The sequence below is a fragment of the Halictus rubicundus genome, chromosome 10, assembly GCF_050948215.1.
Source record: "Halictus rubicundus isolate RS-2024b chromosome 10, iyHalRubi1_principal, whole genome shotgun sequence".
Taxonomy (NCBI): domain Eukaryota; kingdom Metazoa; phylum Arthropoda; class Insecta; order Hymenoptera; family Halictidae; genus Halictus; species Halictus rubicundus.
The window spans coordinates 237,190-257,580 of NC_135158.1; the positions used below are offsets into that span (position 1 = coordinate 237,190).

Consider the following 20,391-nt stretch of genomic DNA (forward strand, 5'->3'; position numbering starts at 1 on the left):
CCCTTTCCACTTAAAAGATTAATTGTACGCGTGTACATGAAAGTACATATAGCTACAATAGAGTTGTGTGAGTCACGCGAGTATCTGTGTGTGAGTGAGTAGCGTTTGTATCTACATATATATACTGTTATTAGTTCGGGCCCCGAGCACTAGAGAGCGCTAAAATACTGGTCACTTTTATAACACGGCAGCTTGCACCCCCTGATCCGTTGTCGACTCTTCCTTCTTCTTCTCCGAGCCTTCTTCGAGAGAACCTCGCTGCGCACATAGCGTCTCGCTTTCGTAAAGTGTATTCTGCGGCCTACTGCCGCTCGACCGTGCCGGTTCCGGACATAGTAGTCGCGACTCGTCTCGAGTGTCGCGAGCTCTCAGTCGGAAGTTGTTTAAATAAACCTTGTTATTTTTGGTTACTACCCGACGTGTTCCTTACTCGTGAGGAGTGGGCCTCACGTGTATAACCTAGTTCCTCCTTGCCGCGACCACGTGGCGCGTCCATCTTGGACACAGTCCGTCTGGACACTTATTTCGAGCGTTCTCGCCAGAGAACGCGTGGCCTCCGGCCACTGGTGACCCCAATCTCTCGTGTGTTGCGAGATCTACGTTCCCGGTCCCCACATCCGTGGAGGACCGTCGGAACACGTCATTACGTACATCTGTACGCCACCACCATTAAATCCCCACAGAGCATGTTCTACAGAGTCGGCAATTCAGAACCGTAGACAGAAAAATGCATTACATGCAATGCCTATTTACGTGTATCTGTACATAATACATAATCTAAAGAATTCTTTATAAAATTGTCTTAATAACTTAACATCCAGCAGTGTACCAATGGTGAAACCCAATGACATTTCCTTTTATTATAAAGACTTGTACTCACTGCAAAAGGTGACGTAAATTGTTTAAGTAATAAAAATGTGTTTGTTTAAACAATCCTTTAAGTAATAAAAATGTATTGGTGTAAAAATTGGTTTCAATAATAAAAATTTATTTGTTTAAATAATTGTTTAAATAATAAACATTTATTTGTGTAAACAAGCGTTTAAGTATTAAAAATGTACTGGTGTAATCATTTGTTTCCATAATAAAAATTTATTTGTTTAAACGATTGTTTAAATAATAAAAATTTATTTATGTAAACAAGCGTTTAAAGTTTAAACGATAAAAAGTGTTCGATTATTAATGGTAGTCACTGTACCGTGGTACGTATTTACGTATTATGGCTTGGCAACGTCGGATAAAAAAGTCGGCTATCCGAACTTCGAATACAATTTCGAATAAAAGATACATTTCATTTTCATCTCTGCCAAATACTCGTCACGAATAAATCCTCAAATAAATCGTCCGGCCAAATCGAGCTTCGAATAACGAATAAAAGTCACGATTAAACGCCGCGACATCTGCGTTCGAATACATTCTGAAATTTATTTTTATTCGACGCCTAAAATCGTTCGGATACTCGGCGACGCCTATTATCTACAAATAAATCCGTCGAATAAATGGTGGCGTTGTATCCGGCCATCCGAATAAATCCCGAAGATAGCCAGAAAATCATCCGGAGGCAGGTCGAATACAAATCTCGAAACCAGACGCTCGATGAATAAAGATACAAATAACTTCTTGCGATTCATCCGACTTCGAATAGAAACATAAGAACAGAGAATTTGTATCCGAAAGCCATTCAAATAATTTTTTCATAGGATACTGCCCAACTCTGGTGTGCACTCGGCTTACTTGCGGCTCAACGGATTCCACTGCCTCACGTCTGGATATCTCGGAAATTGCCTTCGTACTTCTAGATATGTTTACAAACATTGTCAGTATAATGATATCACTTCTATCGCTCCTATTCTTTTCCCATCCTTATGAAATTACGCCTCCAGTTTTCATTATACCATCGAGATGGCAACTTGTAGCAATCGAGAGTATACCGATATGATTATTGCGTTGGGTGCGTGTAATGGTAGTGCTGCCGCCACGATTTCCGGATTTGTCAACGTTAGATCTTTATTTGTGGGGTCAGGTGAAATCGATTGTGTATCGTGATGGCATAACGAACATCGAACAATTACAACAAAAAATTGTGATAGCGTTTGAACACTTAAAGCAACATAAAAATTGCACATTACAAGAGGTTCGAATGAATTTAATACGAAGAGCACAATTATGTCTACAACAACGTGGACAGCACTTCCAGCAATTTATGAATTAAACGAATTCCTCAAAGGTAATTCTAACATTGTAACCTCGACCTTCGATTTATTCGATGCATACAAACCTCGAAAACCTTTGCGAAAAAAGGTTGAGGTAACTCAGAATAAAGTCCGTTGAGCCGCAAGTAAGCTGAGTGCACGCGCACTAGACAAATTTTCAAACACATTTTTCTCGAAAACAAAGCCTTGTATCAAAAATTTTTTTTCTATATTTTCGACTCAGTTTTTCATGTAGAATCACCCCCTGCTCGGTTGTACCACCAGTTATGGGACACCCTGTATACAGAGTGTTCTTTTGAAAACTTTCCAGCCGAATATCTCGAAAAGTATGAAAAATATTTAAAAAATGTAAAACACGTGTCCAAGGATTTCGATGGGGAAAGAGGGGGGCGGTATCAGTTTTTTATTTGGATGGCGTTTTCATGGTCATTTGAAGGTCAATTTTGTTTTTTCAAATGGAAACCTATATTTTTTATTATTACTCTCTTTTATCTGCTCACTAGTTTCGGAGATATTTAAAGAGAAGTAGAGCGAGTCATACTACTTATACTGCGAGGTAGTTTGTAATTTTTTTATAACTATAACAAATTTTCAAAATGTTCTCCGTTGTTTTCTAAACAATAATACAGACGATTCTCAAATTCTGTACGAACATTTTTGAAGGTATCTGTTGGAATACCTCTACATTCCTGTACAATTCTGCGACGCAAATCGTTGACGCTTTCTGGTTGTGTTTTATAAACAATAGACTTTAAGTGTCCTCACAAAAAGAAGTCGACTGGAGTTAGATCTGGTGATCTTGGTGGCCATAAAATAACACCGTTTCTACCGATCCACCGATCCACCTTAGCGGGAATCGATTGTTTAACCACTTTTTTTCCTGGGAAAATGCTTTTCGCATACACCGGCTCCCTGGAGGAAGCCGGGGTAATGTGGGACTATCCTTGTGGAGTATCCCCAGAGACTACCCACTAAAAACCAACGCCCACTTAAGCTAAAGGGGGGGGGGGGTGCCTGGATCACGCGAGTACTCAACAGGACACCTCCCAGCTAACATAATACCCGAGGGAGGGGGTTAGCCTCCGCCATAAGACCCCGGGCGGAGAGACTCGGAAGGGCCGTCGGAAGCGCGATCTGGCACGCCCCGACCCTTTCTACCCGAACCCCCACGAATCACCCTCCCCTTATAGGGGGAGGGACGGACTGACCCCCCCCCCATACCGAGATTTATCCCGGGGGGTGTTGTCCCAACACGGGGGAGCTATACTCCCCCCGGGGACCGGGGTCAGCTCACACCCCGAGCCCCCGAATCCACCGACCCCACTGGTCGGGTCACAGCGCGACGCAGGGAGTCCCCCCTCATCTGCGCGGAGTTGTTCCCCGCGCCCTCCCGCCCAAAGCCCACCACTGAGTGGGAAGCACACGCGGAAGCAGGGGGCGTTCCCGCGCCCACATACTTCCGGCCGATCCCGGGTCTCACTCCCGGGCCCGCTTGGCAGCCTCCTTCCGCGTCATTACGACCACGCAGAAGGAGGCCATCACCAACTACGAACCCCCCGCTGCTGGCCATGTAGTCGACCACGACCGCAAGTGAGAGGTCCTACCCGCCCACTACGGCTCTCAGGACACGGCGCGGCTCAGCCCAGGCCGGGCACTCCTCCATGGTGTGCCCACCGTGTCGACATCTTCGCCGCAGTGGTGGCACTGCGCGGTCGGTTCTCGCCCCATCCTGTGCAGGTACTCCCTGAAGCAACCATGGCCGGAGAGCACCTGCGTGAGGCAGAAGGTTAACGTTCCCCCTCTCCTGCACCATGTATCGAATATGGGCAGGAGGGCCCAGACGGTCGGACGTTTCGAGGAGGCCAATAAGTGCTCTCACTCTGTGGACACGTCCGCTGGGACCTGGCGTATTCGAGCCTCGAGCTCCACCTCTTCCCCGCACGTGAGATCCACCCTGGCGGGCGGCGGAACGAGCGGGCGACGTGGTATAGCTTCGACCGCTCCGCCGCCACCAAATGGAATGGTGGAACCACGGCGAAGAGACCCGCCACCTCGGCAGAAATGGCGCGGTACCCCCGTATGGCCCGCAAGGCCAGCCGGCGCGGCGCTCTTTCCAAGAGTGCTTGGCTGCGCCGGCTAGCCCTGAGCGAGCGGTGCCACACAGGGGCCCCATAAGGGGTTATGGACCGCACTACCTCCATAAAGAGGCGGCGGACTTTCAACTGAGGCCCCTCGATATTGGGCAGCAGCCGCGCAAGGGTGGCTGCCGTCGTCTCTAACCGGGGGGGGGGGGGGGGCGAGAAGCTCGAAGTGCTCCACGAAACGCCAGCGGCCGTCTATGACCAGGCCCAGGGATCTCATACTAGGCCCGATCTCGACGGAGGTATCGACGACGCGAATTCGGAAGTACTGACCACGGGGCGGCCGCCACGCGACCGAGACGAACCATACATCCATATCGCCTCGGTCTTTGCGGCGGCCACAGGGAGCCCCATCCTCCGGATTCGCCCGACCACGCAGTCCAGGGCAGCCTCTGCGTGGTGCCTTGTCCTCCTCCAATCCCCCCCCCCCTCGGCTTATTTCAGGGTGTCATCCGCATAGCAGATAACACCCGTATCCGGGGGGAGGACAACCCACAGCACCGCGTCAAATGCCAGGTTCCACAAGAGCGGTCCGAGGACCGACCGATGCGGGACACTGCGGTGGATCTCCCTCGTGTGCTCGATCCCGTACCGGCCGGTAAACACGACTTCTCTGTCGCGGACGTAGTGGCCGACCACCTCCCGGAGATAGGGGGGCACCTGGAAGTAGTCCAGAATCGCCGTTATCTCCTTCCAGGGCAGGGAGTTGAAAGCGTTGGATATGTCCAACGACACAGTGGTCAGCACCCTGCCCCGGGCGACAGCTTCTCCCCGGAGGAGGCTGAGACGCTCTAAGGCGTCGATAGTGGAGCGCCCCCTCCTGAATCCGTATTGGCTGTCGCTTATTATCACCCCGCGACAGATGCTCTAGGAGGCGGGCAGCAATCATTCTTTCGAATAGCTTGCCCGCCTTGTCGGGCAAAAACACCGGCCGGTATGCAGAGGGAGACTCTGCGGGTTTTTCCTCCTTGTGGAGGAGAACCAGGCACGCATTTTTCCATACCTTGGGGAAGACTTCCCAGCGCAGGCTGGCGTCCATGACGGTCCTGAAAGCCGGGGCGAGGACCTTTAGAGCCAAGGTCGTTATACCACCGAGAACCCAATCTGGGCCGGGAGCCTTCTTGCCCCTAGCCCGGAACTCCCGGATGGCCCGGTAAAGCTCCCACTCGGTGACCCGGAATTCGTCCGACCATTCCCTGGTCGGTTCCAGGGTGCGTTCACCCCTCCCTCCTCCTCGTCATTGAGGAGGAAGAGGGTACTAACGACGCGCCCCAATAATTCCGGGTCCAACCTCTCCGCTACTGGGGACGCTAGGGACGGAGCTCCCCAAGCACCGCCTTATACGGGCGTCCCCATGAATCCTCGCGGATGGTAAGCAAGAGGGTGAGCAGGAGCTCATCCCAAGCCTTGGTCTTGGCAGCGGCTATTGCTCTCTTGAGGGCCACGGCCGCCGATCTGTACTCCCCGTACAGCCCGGCGACCCTCGGCTCCGCATCGCCGCCCAGAAAATGGCGGCGACGGGCGCGGTTGTACCGGCGGCGGGCTCAGGTGGCCGAATTGAGTAGTTCGGCCAGAGCTCCCCCGACCACCAGTATACGGACTTTCTCGGGGGCTGAGCTTGGACCCGGGGCACCACCACATCGCAAATCATCTGCAATGTATCCCTGATCCAATCAGCCCCCTCCTTCGTCCCGCGCTCCTTGGCCGAAGGCTAGGCGGAACCGAGAATCGCGGCCCTCATTAGGTCCGCGCCCAGTCGCTTCAGCGCCCATCTGGGGCGTTTCACCATCCCAGACCCGCCAGTTGGACACACGGCGCGAGGCGGCGGCGGTCGTCTTCTAGGACTCCGCCTCGGATGCTGGTCCCTGAATTTCCTCAGGCAGAGGACCTTGCATTGAGGTCCCTAAGGACCAGCACCAGACCGGCCATGTAGGGGGCTATCATGAGTCCCAGCCGGTCCAAAAACCTCCTGAGTTCGACGGAGTCGCAACTGGGTGAGTTGTAGCATCCCAGGACCAGAAGTCTTCCCCACTTAACAATCAACATCCCCCCGCCCCGTTAGACCACGGAGCAGGGGGGCACGTCTGCCGAATAGCGGCGACATCATTCTGCCACGGAGCCGTCTGCGTCACCGAACCAGTGTGGATTGTCCGGGACGCTGTACGGCTCCGTGACGACCGCAAGGCCAACTCCACACTCCTCCAAGCACTGGACCATCAGGTCCTGCGCATGGCGGCAGTGGTTGAGGTTGGCCTGCAGCACCGGCAAGGGAGACCGGCGAGGCGCGTGGGTCATTATTTGGCGCCTGTGGATCTTTCCTCCTCAGCGATTGGCGAGAAGGCTGGGAGGAGGTGGGGGGGGGGGGAGTAGCCTGAACACCCCCGAGGTCCTCCCCGCCGCGCTTTGGGGTGCCGTCACACTGCCACCCCGTTTCGCACCCTTCTTCGGCTTTGGAGGCGGCTTTGCCTGCTTTGGGGAGCAAGCCTTGCTCCCTGCCTTGTGGTTTGCCGGTCTCCCTACGGCCGCGCAGACCACGCAGTGGGGTGGCGCCTTGCAGTCCACCGCCCGGAGGGACGCATCCCCACAGCAGTAGCAATGGCCGCTGCAGTCCACCGCCGTAGTGCACAGCTGCCGGACATGGCCAAGGGCCAGGCAGCAAAAACATTGCAGCGGCCGCGCCGCTAGCATCACTACTTGGGCGGTGGACCACCCCACTCTCACCTTTCCGGCCTTTTCGACCGCCTGGGCCGTCGCGGCCAGGCACTGAACCCATATCATGCCGAGTCTGCTGGCCCGTGCCACCGCTTCCGTCACCTCCTGGGGGGGGGGTCACGGACACCTCCAGGCTCGTCAGGCAGAATTCCGCCTATTTTACGACCCTGCCAACTTCACCCCCACCCCCCCCCCCCTCCGGACAGTAGCCATTCTGGCCGCCAGGGCATCGGCGTTGGGGCCCTCATCGGTACCGGATACCTCGATTATTAAGCCCCCGGTGACCTCCTTTTTCCATTGGAGGGCCCCAATGCCAAGGGCATCGAGGTCGATGTCCTGGCGGGCCCTCCTGACCGCCTCCTCGTAAGAGGCTTGCTCCCTTCCAGGAGAGGCTCTCACCTTCGCCGCTTTCTCGCCCTTCGGGGCGGGCGCCGCAGCTTTCTTGCCATTCGAGGCAGACGCCGCGGTCGAAGGCGAGGCCGCAACAGCCTTGGCCGCTCTCTTTGCAGGTCTGCCCACCACTTCCGACCAGGTTTCGGCGGCAGGGGTATCCGTCTTGACTGGCTAGGCTGGTGGTGGAATCGGGCGAGGAGCCGCCGGTTCCCGCTTGGGTGGAAGGGCCGGAGGGCGCCACGGTCCCAACATCCCCGCCCCTCTTCTTATTCTTCTTCTTCCCCTTCCCTAGGGCGGCATCGGGGCAGGGGGAGGCGCAGGCGGCGCGGATGCTGGGGCCGGAACAAGGGGGACGGCAGCAGGGGTAGGGGCCAGGGGGCCCCACGTCCGGCCGCAGTCGAGGCACCGGGCTCGGCAGTACTCCGCCGGTTCAATCGCAGCTCTCCGCGGAACGTTGCGAGCCTCGCATTAATCTATACGGCCGTCTTCGCCAAGAGAGTCTCCCCCGCGTATAATGCCTGGAGGATCACGTGAGTCCCGGGGTTCCCACCGACGGTGGAGGCGGATAGCGGCGGCAAGGGGGGAGCTCCGCGCCACCTCTTCATGGCCATCAACTCCTTTTTGATGGCCTCGATGGAGTCGCGGGTCTCCCGTAGCTCCCTTCTAAGGGCTGCATTTTCGTTGGCCCGTTGAGGGGGGCGAAACTGGAGGCAGCATTGGGTTGTCCCCCCTGGACACCCCTCCGCTCGAACTCCCTTACCGCCGCCTCTATGGTGCGGGCGGGCTCGCGAAAACCTTTCACAAAGGTCCCCTTCAAGTTCCGGCTCCTCCCGGCCAGATACTCGACCTCACGTGACCGCTCTACGATAAGAGCGGTCAACTCACCGGGGAGCATGCTCCTGACCTCAGGCGAGAGGTCGTCCTCCTGACGGACCCACTTTTCCACCGACGGAGTCAGCGAGTCCTGCCTACGTGGGCGCTTCCTCCCAAACACTCCAGTAGAGGCGATCGAGATTATTGAGACCCGGTCCTCCTCCATGTTGGGCTGGTCACGCGCCGGTGTGTCCGTCACCACACGGTTCCTCAGTCGGATCCTGTCTGCTGAGCCAGACAGGACCCCCTGTGACCCTGAGGCCATCCTGAGGCTCCCTCGTCCACCGCTTCCGGGCGCGGTTGCCCCTCCTCAACCTCTTTGCAATTGTTCCGAGGCGATTCTTTATCGAAACGATTGTTTAACCACTGGCGAACTAGTAACGTGTAATGCGGGGGGCATTATCGTGTTGAAAGTACAAAAGTTCTTCATTTAACAAAAAATTGCCGTTTTCATCTTTTTGGTTTTGAAGACTTTTGTGTTATAAGTGGATCAATGATGTCGTCCAGTAAATTTAAATACCGATTGCCATTCAAATTCTCTTGGAAAAACTGTTACGATTCAGAGCTGCGAGCAACGCGAGAGGCCGGCGAGGGGGTTCTCACCCAAGGAATACGGTTTCAATTTGTTAGTTAGGTACGCGGACACACCCACTGCGAAACCGGGGAGCCGCTAGGATACTTGACGTTGAGAACGCACCTGATACGAAATCATGGAGCCTCGGGAGGTTGGACTCAAATGCAGACACACCCGATGCGTAACCGAGGAGCTACTAGGAGAATGAAACTTCCTGAACGCACCCAATGCGAAATCGGGGAGTCACTAGGAGAGACACGCAGGCGAACCCAGTACGAAACAGGGAAACTGCTAGGAGGTTATGTAACAGCGCGGATGAACCCAATGTGAAACTGCGAATCCGCAAGGAGTTGGATAACTCACAGACGCACCTGATGCGAAACCAAGGAACTGCTAGGATGCGGAAGACTCCAATACAAAATCGGGTATCCACTAGGATCGTATAGTTTTCATGGACGCACCCAATGCGAAATTGAGGGGCCACTAGGTTGGAGAAATCTTGGTTGGATTAAGGTGTGTTGCGGGCGAACCTGATGCGAAATCAGGGACCAGAATAGGATTGCCTGCTAGGATAGTTAGTAAGCCTCGTAACTTATATATAATTTTACTAGATTAGGATATTGGGCAATAATTAAGGGTTGTAGATTACGCGAGTTAACAAACAAGACAAATTTATTCTGCATTGAAATTATTACAAGTGTTGTTGTTTGTGTCGTGAGTGAATTTAATGGGTGTACAATTGGAGAAATTGTTACCTATGATGCACGGTTTTGACGCACTGGCAATACGGGGTCAGAGAGCAATTATTGAATGCCAAATAGAATCTATACCGAACTAACGGAATCTATAAGGTTACGATTTGATCGAAAGGGACTTTAACCCGATCTCACTAGAATTGATTCTTATGCATGTAACGCGACGTGACTCTACACGTGACTGCACGATTACTGAACCAAAGGGATCCATTTTATAACTGAGTGAGTTGAACATGTCTCAATATCCGTTTTCATATGACGCAAACAAATATGTATCATTCCATTAAAAAAAATGACGGTCACCTTTGTTTCTAGAAAAATATTAAAAATACAAAAAATTGGGATACGCTATCATATTGCTAGTAAAATATACTACAACTATCTCCTCTTCGGTTTTTTTCTAATGTTTACTTTTTACGAAAAAAACGCTGGTACAAATTATCGCGAACACCATTACAACATTAACTGATTTTAATGAAAAAATTGAATATTTCTTTTTAATATAGGCACAACAATTGGATTCCTCACCCTACCGTAGCCAACATTAACCAGCGGTTTTAGTTTTACAACATAATGTTCGAAATTGCTATTCTACATTGTTAGTTTATACAAATACTTACGATAAGTTTCATGTCAGAATCATTTATGGAGTTAAAGTATATGATTTAAAGTATAAATAATAATTGATGTGACATATTTTTGAGCTCAGCACACGTAAATTTTATTATGACTCAAAAATTACGCCGCGCGTGCCTGTTATGTCCGTTTTACATACGTCAATTACTCTACAAGGTTCAATGAGGGACTATGGGCTTAATAAGCTAAATGTAGATATATACTTATACAGGGTGTCGCAAAATGTTGTACTTCCTCGAATGGGGTGATTTCTGAGGTCATTTGAAGTAACTTTTTCCTGTATAAAAATGTTCCCCGCGGATTTGTTAACGAGTTATTAACGAAAAATGCAGACCAATCAGAGCGCGTCTTCAACAGACAGATTCCGGTCGGCTACAGGTCCCGCTCAGCGTGACGTTGCTAATGGCTGAGCCGCAATCGTTCAGCCGTTGCTGTGCCCTGATTGGTCCATGTTTTTCTTTAATATCTCCCTAATGAAGCCGCAGAGAACATTTTCGCAAAGAAAAAAGTTACTTCAAATGACCTCAGGAATTACAATAATACCCTTTCAAGGAACTACAACATTTTTGGGACACCCCGTATGTAAAGCGTGATGAATCTTTCAAGTTTATTATTTTCTTTTTAGTTCAATCAATAACATATCAACAGTACTTCATAGTTAAATTATCAGTACTGTATCAATCAATATGCTAAAAGTGAAGTTTTATAGATTTACACGTATCAAAAACGATAATTTGAAGGTTCTGTATCGAATTATAATATAACTTTGAAAAATCCATTCATTCGATGTACGTGTTTTTCACTGAGATAGTATATCATGGAAATTAAAGTAATTGTAATTTTTATGTGTTATATATTAACGTCAAGAATAGTTAAATGCAATCGAATACGAATGCATAACTTTCTTCGGTTATTTCTGGTACAGAAAAAATAGTGTAAGCACTGATACATTCTTTTACATAATTGTAATTTTCTACTAAAATCGTGCAATGGTTTTTAATAATAATTATTTGATGATTAATAATGATTATTTAATGAAAGTTTTTGTTTGCAGCTTTCGCAAGCTTGTTTTGCAAGAAAGAACACAAACGACGTACAAAAAGGGAATGATTTTTTAGGTATATGAGAGGTTAAAAAAAGAGCATGTCTTCAAGGTGATGAAAAGATGTTTAACAACTCTTGGTCTTGTAAACTTGCATACCATACCGCAGTAACGATCGATTTTTATTGCTCTCCAACAATGGAGCGAAACGAAAATTACAGTTCAAGCGTATTTCGTCGTTCCGGGGCGCAACATTAAATTTTACAGTTAAACTGCGTACGTGTCCTCGAAAGTACCAATAAAATGATGCGTGTGCTCGCGAAACGATATATGCCTAGTATATTCGTTGATGCGTGGTACTCCGAAAGCGTGACGCTTTGCAAAACGAACGTCTCGAAACGGATCTAGAAAATTTAATGTACTCTGACTGACTGAGTTCAATTGATTCGTTTCATTTGAGGCAAAACTCGCAATAGCGGCAGTACTCTTTTATAGTATAGACGAATATTCTTATAGTTCGAAACCATTTCCACCACACCATGCATAAATACAACAAATAAAGTATTACTTACAATCAGCATACGTTCATAATGTTTTACTGAATCTAAAACTAACAAAACCAAGTATGACAATTTGTTCATTCCTAAGAAAAGTGACATGAGTCAAAAACAGGAAATTTTACAGGAGAGCCATTTGAAAATTACCTAAAATTGCCAATTTTTTTATTGTATATAACCAATTTGTTTTTATTTAGATATAAACTATTCACAACAGTTTCAATAACTGATCAGGTAGAGGGAGTTCCCCTAGCGCCAGAGACTTCAGATTTTTCTTAAATGAATGAAAAAAATATAATACTGTATGAACTTTCTTTTTATTAAAACCAATACACTCTATGCGTAATATAGAAAGATTAAAAAAGACATACCTATCCAAAGATATAATGACACAACTCGCACGCTTCCTGACTACAAAAATCAACAGATATAATAGTTTAGAATTTGTATGACGTACTGGGTTTCTGTTAGCGTCAACAATGAACTGATCTGCTTAACTGTGCACAGGTGACAGGGACGCGATGAAACGTGATTATTGTTTGTTTGCACTCCTCTAGAACTTACACGATACAATCATTCGGTACAGTTTTTAATGTTAACAATACAGTTACTACTCTGTCTTTAGGCGCTACGTTAGGGGTATTCACCTTATATTTTTCTGTAAAATAGAATTTTTGAAGGGAATACAGTCACCCTGTCTCTGCCATTACCGGGTTAGTAGATTACGAATTGGTTGCGCGCACACGTCACGTAACCGGTCCGTGGCGGAAGCGTAGGGATACTCGTCGTCGGGAAATGGGGGAATGGCGTCGTAGAAGGGGTAAGGTAGAGTGGGACAAAAGTTTTGATTTGGCTTCACTAGTGTCGCCCAGTGTCGCCAGATCAAGACTTGTGTTTCCCCCCTCTAATTTCCCTTTCTACGCGTTATTCCCCACGCTCCCACCGCGGCCTGGTCAAATGACGCGTTACCCGAGAGGACAACTTTTCCCATCAATTCGTGCTCCCTTCCTTCGTCTGGTTTCACTAGTGTCGCCAGGGAAAATTAGAGGAAATCTCTGTCATTACCAGATTAGCCACGTGACGTTGTGGCACATGCACGATAGAGACGAAACGCGTCACGTGAAAGTTTTAAGATTACTTTTTTCCATCTAAACAAGTGTCTTGCATTTCCACTTTTGGCCAATGTTCGTACCGAGAGAACACTTCTCATTGGGTGTCTACATATAGACGCCCTACTTTGTTAAAGGGTTAGATGTTTTGCAAGTTGAAACAAAATGCGATTTAGTAATTTGACGGCTTATGGTATTGATTGTTTTAAAAAATTCTATATTTAGCTTCTGTGTCAACACAACTTTGATTTACGCACACCTTGAAAATGGGTAAGCAGAAATTGTTTCGTATTCAGGCGAGGTGAGAGTAATCAGTGTTTTATCGGGGTTAGTGACATTTCGCGTTCACCGACCACCTTATTGAGCTTAATCGCCGTTTGTCGCCATTCAATGTCAACTGTTCAATGTCACATGGGCACATTTGAATGATCCATGGGTGAGAAACCCCGCTGCTAGGAATATGTACAACATCTAACAGTAACAACATATTCAAGGAGACCGCCCTTTCAATTTTGAAATGGCGAGATTAGTTCTGTAACGATACATATACTTTCCAAAAAGGTAATTTGCTAGGAACTGACTGAATAATGTAAAGATACTATTCATTATTCCCAAGTATAGTTCTTAGAATTAGTCGAAGCGATGAAAATATTTAAAGTTCATCAAAAGTGTAACGACGACTGACTTACTTTGATCGTGATTCATTCTATAATATATAGCAAGCAATAATATTTACATGTTCGTGAGAAAGATTAAAACGATGAATATTCAATGCCATGTGTCATTTTTCAAAGAACCTTTCACCAGAAGACTTGAGTGGGGAAATAAATCTTCTTTTCCTCATACTCAATGCCAATTCTGCATAATTGCATAACTTTCGGCTATACAAAGAAGTATAAATGCACAAAGGAATAATTGAAATCGGAACTGTTTTATAACATAACGTTTACAACTTACATTTAAACTCCTAACTTACCTAGGCATTTTTTATAGATTGACTTTTATAGATTGTTATTTTAATGTTATAGAAAGTTTTCTGTACACTTATGTATCAGTACACATATTATCAAGTATAAGGACAGTCGTTGTTTTATCGAAGTACGCTCGATCAGATGTCAATCAAAATTGCACAAACGAAATAGAAAAAATAATTTTGAATACAACGGAAGAAGATAGAGTATGTCTTATTTGAGACATACGCAAGTTACGTTTTTATACTCATCAACGTTTCCGGTACATAATGTATCTACGTGAGCCCAATCTTGACATTCTAAACGCTTTACCCATCCTTCTGTGAACACAGAAAATAAATACATTCAGCATCCTTATCGACTTTCTTTCAAGGATCTTTTTTTTCTGGCGACGGACGCTAATTTTGTTTTAACCTGCTCTGCTTAAGGTCTAACGCTTCGTACAGACTTGAATATTTCGCTGAACCTTGCGCCGAACGGTGCGCTGAACGGCGAACAGCGAACACTAGTTTGGACGGGGCCACGAACGCCGCCGCGTGCATTTGTGCGCGCGGTCGATCTACCAGGTGCCGGTTTTTTCACCCATTCATTAAACATTATTCTCATTAGCAACTCCCTCCTACACATTCACAAGCCCTTTTCATTAACAATCAGCCAATCTCTCCTACACAGTAACCTTCACAAACCTTTTCTCATTCCAATAATCCACTGTCTTATCACGAACTACAAAACCATTTCATTACACTCCCAATTTAAATGAAGAAATGTAACATTTGAACGAAACATTTGTGTTTTCATGTACATCGAGTGTTTTGATAATAAATATTTATTTTTGCAAGAAATGTGTTCTATGTTTAGTTTTGGATGTTTGTAAGTTTTGCTTATGAATAAACATAAAAATAATTTTTGTACTTATTTTGACATTTTCCTTTAAAACATCTGCGAGTGCCTGGTAAACTTCTGGAATGATACTGCTTATCGACTGTTTTGAGATGAATCTCCTGTTGCCAGGGCCCGCTCTAGCGGTTACGAACGCCCCGGGCAAAAAAACAAATTGCCGCCCCTTTTTAAGCAATAAGCACCGCGCTTAACAGAATGACCTTTTTTTTAGCAAAATTGTCTGGCAAGGGTAGTCAGACATTTTCTATTAACTGAATATTTAAAACATCAATATTTTTCTCACACAGCCAAAGCCATAATGGCGCCCCTAAATTTTGGCGCCCCGGGCAAATGCCCGGGTTGTCCCCCCCTAGAGTGGGCCCTGCTGTTGCTAAGAAACGGAGGGTTAATGTTAACCTATCTTGAGCTGATATTGCCTTTCTTAGTACAATATCCTGTTTTTCTATTTTTTTTTATCAATTTTGTTTAATAAATACTCAAAATCAGAAGGCGTCATCCTTGTGAAGTTTTTGTAATGTCCACTTACACTTTGAAACTTTAATTCACTCACTAAACTGCCAATATTTTCTGCATTTCTTTGTGTATACATATGTGTTTGCTACCATCTTCTTGATTTTCTTCGTTTATCCTTACCGGCTAACGAAGAATAGATATAAATACACGCCGCTGCAGCTTCCATAGTTGTTCGTAAGAAACCCTGTGAATAGCACAAATCCGATTCGTTCGTCGTTCTGTTTACCGAAATTAATGTTGACTCTCCGTTCCGTTCGCCGGAATATAATTCTTTGGTAGAATTTGTGTGGTTTTTCATCTATCATCTGAATCAGTGTCATTCAGAAGAATATCCAAAACAATATGTAGCGGCCAGCTGCATATAATAAAGTTGACACGTGCTATGCAGATGCTGGAGAGGTTTTAGGATTCAGGCGGCGATTGAAGCTATTTTTGAGGAAACTGTCAGGTAGAGTCATTAAGACGCCTCCAAGGGTTGCCATTAGATTTTATTAGCAACCCCGAATTTCTAACGGCCCAAGTCGATGGCACGGCAACCCCTCGAAGGCAAAGGGCCCGTTACTTGACGATGCACACAGCATGTTGAGGGTGTGTGCCCTATGGAAATTCCGTTACAGGCATTCACAAGAGTGGGGGTGCAGAGACACCTCCACCTATCGACGACTAAAATGTATTAGTGTGTAGACATTTTATTTAAAAAGGAGACAGACTTCAGTCTGACTCTCGTCAAACAGTCAAGCAATAGGCCCTTAAAAATAAAGATCATTCTGAGTCCGTCCGGTATACTTCTCTAAATAACTGAACCACCAAACCTTCCTACAAATACTAATCCCGTTTACCTCTGCAATTCCATCTCTTACACTTTATATTTATTATGATAAGACAAAATAAAAATTGTTTGCATTAATGGCAAATCGCAAGAATCAAATAGAAATTTCTTTCTTTCTTTGTTGGCTTTATAAAGTCGTAAGAAATGTATTGATATTTTTAAATGTTTTTCATCTTTCCAATGTTTCAAATTACTCACACCTACCTTTGCTATAAATGTATAAAATCCGCAGTCTAATTATGACATTATAGAGTAAAATTATGGAAAAGGTAAGTTCTGTGTATAAATATTATTTTGTTAGGAACTTTTCAAGAAACAATAAGTGACAGATTAAACCTTTTAGAGGTCACCCAGGATGATGATCTCAAGAACATGTGGAGATCATAGTGATTAGAGGTGGATCCCAACAGCATTTTTACCAATTTCTCTTTTTAGTTACATCGTTTGCGATAGGAATACACGAACATAGTTTTTTTTCAACACTTTATGCAGGGTGTCCCTCAAGTCATGGTACAAGTTAGGTCAGGGTGATTCTATGGGATCAAAATATTAAATAAAAAATAAGACGAAAATTAAGAATGACAAAATTGTATCGACGGCTTCGTTTTCTAGAAAAATGCATATGAAAATTAATCGAATACAAGTGTACCGAATCGAAGAGCTTAGTGGATGAACATGTTAAATTACATTTTTTAAAAGTTGAAGATTTCCGGGTGGACGAACATGTTATGGTCTCCTAATAAATTTAAAGCTCATTTTCTCAAATTCACTAAATTGTTACTTATCATTTTCATCCATTAAGTTCTTCAATCAATAATTCGCGTTATAGATTCCACTACTGATTGCCCGATCAACATAATACGTAGTACTATCCAGATAGTAAATAAATACAGATATTGAATCGAATACAAAGACAGTTACAGTGACAATCTATAGTGGAATTGAGTAACTGCTTGAACAGTGCAAAAGGATGAAACATTTTAATGACTAGTTAAAGATTTACAAAATAATTGAAATAACACAAGATAAATCCGAGTTGTACACGCTCCTCAAGATTGCTGCAGAATCTAGAGTTAGAACACACCGAAGAGTGTTTATAAACACCTTCGATCTGTGGTATTTAACAGAGATCGTCTCGAAACGTGATTCGGTTACTCCAAATCCCGAGAATCTCGATATTACATAGGAAGAAAAGATCAATTTAGATAATAATATTGTTGTAACTATTTATTTACAGATATTTACAAAGAGATTGTATTGTACAAGTTATTTGTATAACTTCCATTTCTTAGATTTGTTAAGAAACGATTGACTATCATTTAATGTAACGAATAGGTCACAACCTTCTTGCTTCCACTCTATAAGGGTTGTTTACTATTATGTGCATATCGCTATTTGCATAGTAGCAATTTTATATTATACATATCTGTCGCCACAACGATATCGTATATCGCCATAATAATACGATATATGATCAAACAGTGCTAAGAACTACAATCTAAGAAAAAAGTGGTAAATATTTACATTAAGGGAGCCACCTCCGATGTCGAACATTTTTTAATATGTTGTCAAAGTCATGACCCTAAGTAACGTTCTGAAGGTTTTCATTGGGGATCACCTTACTCAAGGTGACTTTGACAGCATATTAAAAAATGATCAAAATCGGAGGTGGCTCCCTTATTGTAAATATTTACCGAAAAAAATTAAGGCAAAGCGGAAGTACTTTTCCATTTTCTTGCCTAAATCTATTTCCGAATTTCTATCCAAAGAACTTTACATTAACAAAGTGAATCTTGAAAAGTACTAATGTCATCCATAATTACGAAACCGTTCAAATTAAGTGCAGCGTGAAGGAAAGCAACAGGGCTGACGAGTTTTTAAACTAACTTTTGTCGAAAATAAAATCTTAAAGGAAAAAATTTCATTCTTTATTCTACTTTCTTTTGCATGTAGAATCACCATCTGACTGGTTGTATCACTACTTTTGAGACACCTTGTATAACTAATAATGGTCTAGAATGAGGTTTTTTTGGATAGTTCAGACACTCAAAATATTGATAAGGTGTTATTCCGTAGATTCTAAGAAAGCGTGAACTGGCTGAATTGTAAAGGCGGAAAAATAGAGTTTGAATTTTTACATTGATGATTTTTAACAGTAACGTTAAACAACCATTACCCGCTTTGAAATAGGCGTATGGATCAAAGTAAGCACCATTTTACTCAACGTATTTTGCGAGTTTCTTGATTGTATCACGGTAGAAATTTTCTGGTAATTTCCGTTCTTCGTTCACAAGATTGTCATCTCCATTTTGTAGTGTTCTTTACCATCGACGAATACTAGTACATTGATTAATCGACACATTTTGATCAAGCAGCACATGACGTTAACATGTTGGATATAATTTGGATATCTAAATAAAAATTCGAAGTAAGACCTTAACTTTTAGTTACTCGCATATAGTATTTACAATCTCAAAACTTTAAATGTAGTGTTTCAAACATAAACAAATGTGTCGACTACTACAAATGTTGCAGTTATATAAAATTCCATGAGTTATGTAGAAAGTGGAGTGCGAGTAACTAAAGGTTAACATCAGCTTTGTACCTTAAAATGGTCTATATTAAAGCTATAGATCAGTGGTTCCGAAACGGTTGCGCGAAACGTAGCCCAACCTTCTTGGTCTCACATACCCCTTGAGTAGGTATATAAAAAACACCAGTACCAGTACCAGTACCTTGAAATTTAAAAGTTTATGTATACAAATCCTTAATCGCTGCTATAGATTGTAGTAGTCATTCCACAGGACACCAATTAATATAAAAATAGGAAGGGGCGGAGAAAGAGAGGGACGGAGGGAGAGAGAGAGAGAGAGAGAGAGAGAGAGAGAGAGAGAGAGGGAGGGAGGGAGGGACGGAGAGAGGAAAAAGGATCTGAGCGAGGGAGAGAAAGAGAAAGAGAAGGTAGGAATCGAGGCTGTCGGTGAAGGCACAACGAGTGGCACGTTCAGTCGTCCGGACCCGCTCGGTCGGTCTAAACAGACGGTATCTAATGATACTTTCCGTGATCACGGTGACTCTGTCAAGTCTTCGATCGTGTAAACATTTCTCTCTTTAATTGTGTACTTAACCTGGAAACGAGCGAGGCGAACAGGAAGGATACCAAATTGGAAACGAAATCGAGGATGATTCAGTGATATAACTGTTATATGCATCAATTTTTCTTGAGGACAGGCATCAGGTGAGTTAGAAAAATTTATTCTGCTGATTGGAACAACGTGCTCTGTAACGAGCTTCGCGACGATACGTTCGCGTATCGTGTTGATTAGTGATACGTCGGTGGGTAGGATTCGCGAATGTTGGTCGGTTTATGAAAAAAAAGAGTGTACATTTCGTTTGAGATTACAATCTTTTACGATAACGATAAGGGCGTCGGTAAGCACTTGGACTAAGACAGCTGTTATAATATTTTCTGCGCATGCATTAGCACTGTTACAATATGTATATTTTTTGTTTCGCGGACTTCCATTGATTCGGCTTGTGCATCAAACAATTGTTGGGTGACGCACGTGCCAAAATCTTATGTATACATACAGGAATTTCATTCTCGCGCTTGTGCTCTGTGAATCGCTGCTTGGTTCTCTCTCTCCCCTCCCCTCTCTCTCTCTCTCTCTCTCTCTCTCTCTCTCTCTCTCTCTCTCTCTCTCTCTCTCTCTCTGTCTCTCTGTCTCTCTCTCGTCGTAAGTGTCTTTAGTCGGGCCTCACAAAAGAGAAACCATGGGAACCACCACGTAATCAAATTATTCATAATTAATGAGAACACTTTACGATGGCTACAAGACGCCATTTTAATCATGTGAACGATAATTTACCACGGATTCGAATTCGGTGATGATGCAAGGCTCAGAGCTAACTCCATTCGCTCTCGCTTTATCTCTCTCTGTCTGCCCCCCCCCCCCCTCTCTCTCTATCCGCGCTTTTCCTCTTTCATACATTTACTGTTATTCATAGATAAGTTTCAGACTCGCGATGCTCGAACCATTTGCATGAAAAATAATTAGCATAAAGCATAGAACAATTACTTGTAACTTAAAATTTGTTGTTCATCGGTGACCGGCTAACATTATATAATGTTACGTTTCGAGAAGGAACCTTATGCGTAGAAAATAAGATTCA

At 44.9% G+C, this 20,391-nt stretch overlaps 2 protein-coding genes across 2 annotated transcripts in view; both read left to right on the plus strand.

The window, feature by feature from the left end:
* Positions 1-20,391, plus strand: part of LOC143358230 (uncharacterized) — a 357,298-nt gene that overhangs the window by 45,481 nt on the left and 291,426 nt on the right. The gene's annotated exons all lie outside the window — the stretch shown is intronic.
* Positions 19,248-20,391, plus strand: part of LOC143358219 (uncharacterized) — a 178,939-nt gene continuing 177,795 nt past the window's right edge. The window contains exon 1 of the mRNA XM_076795186.1: positions 19,248-19,456. The gene's annotated coding sequence lies outside the window, so the exon portion shown is untranslated. The remainder of the gene's footprint in view (positions 19,457-20,391) is intronic.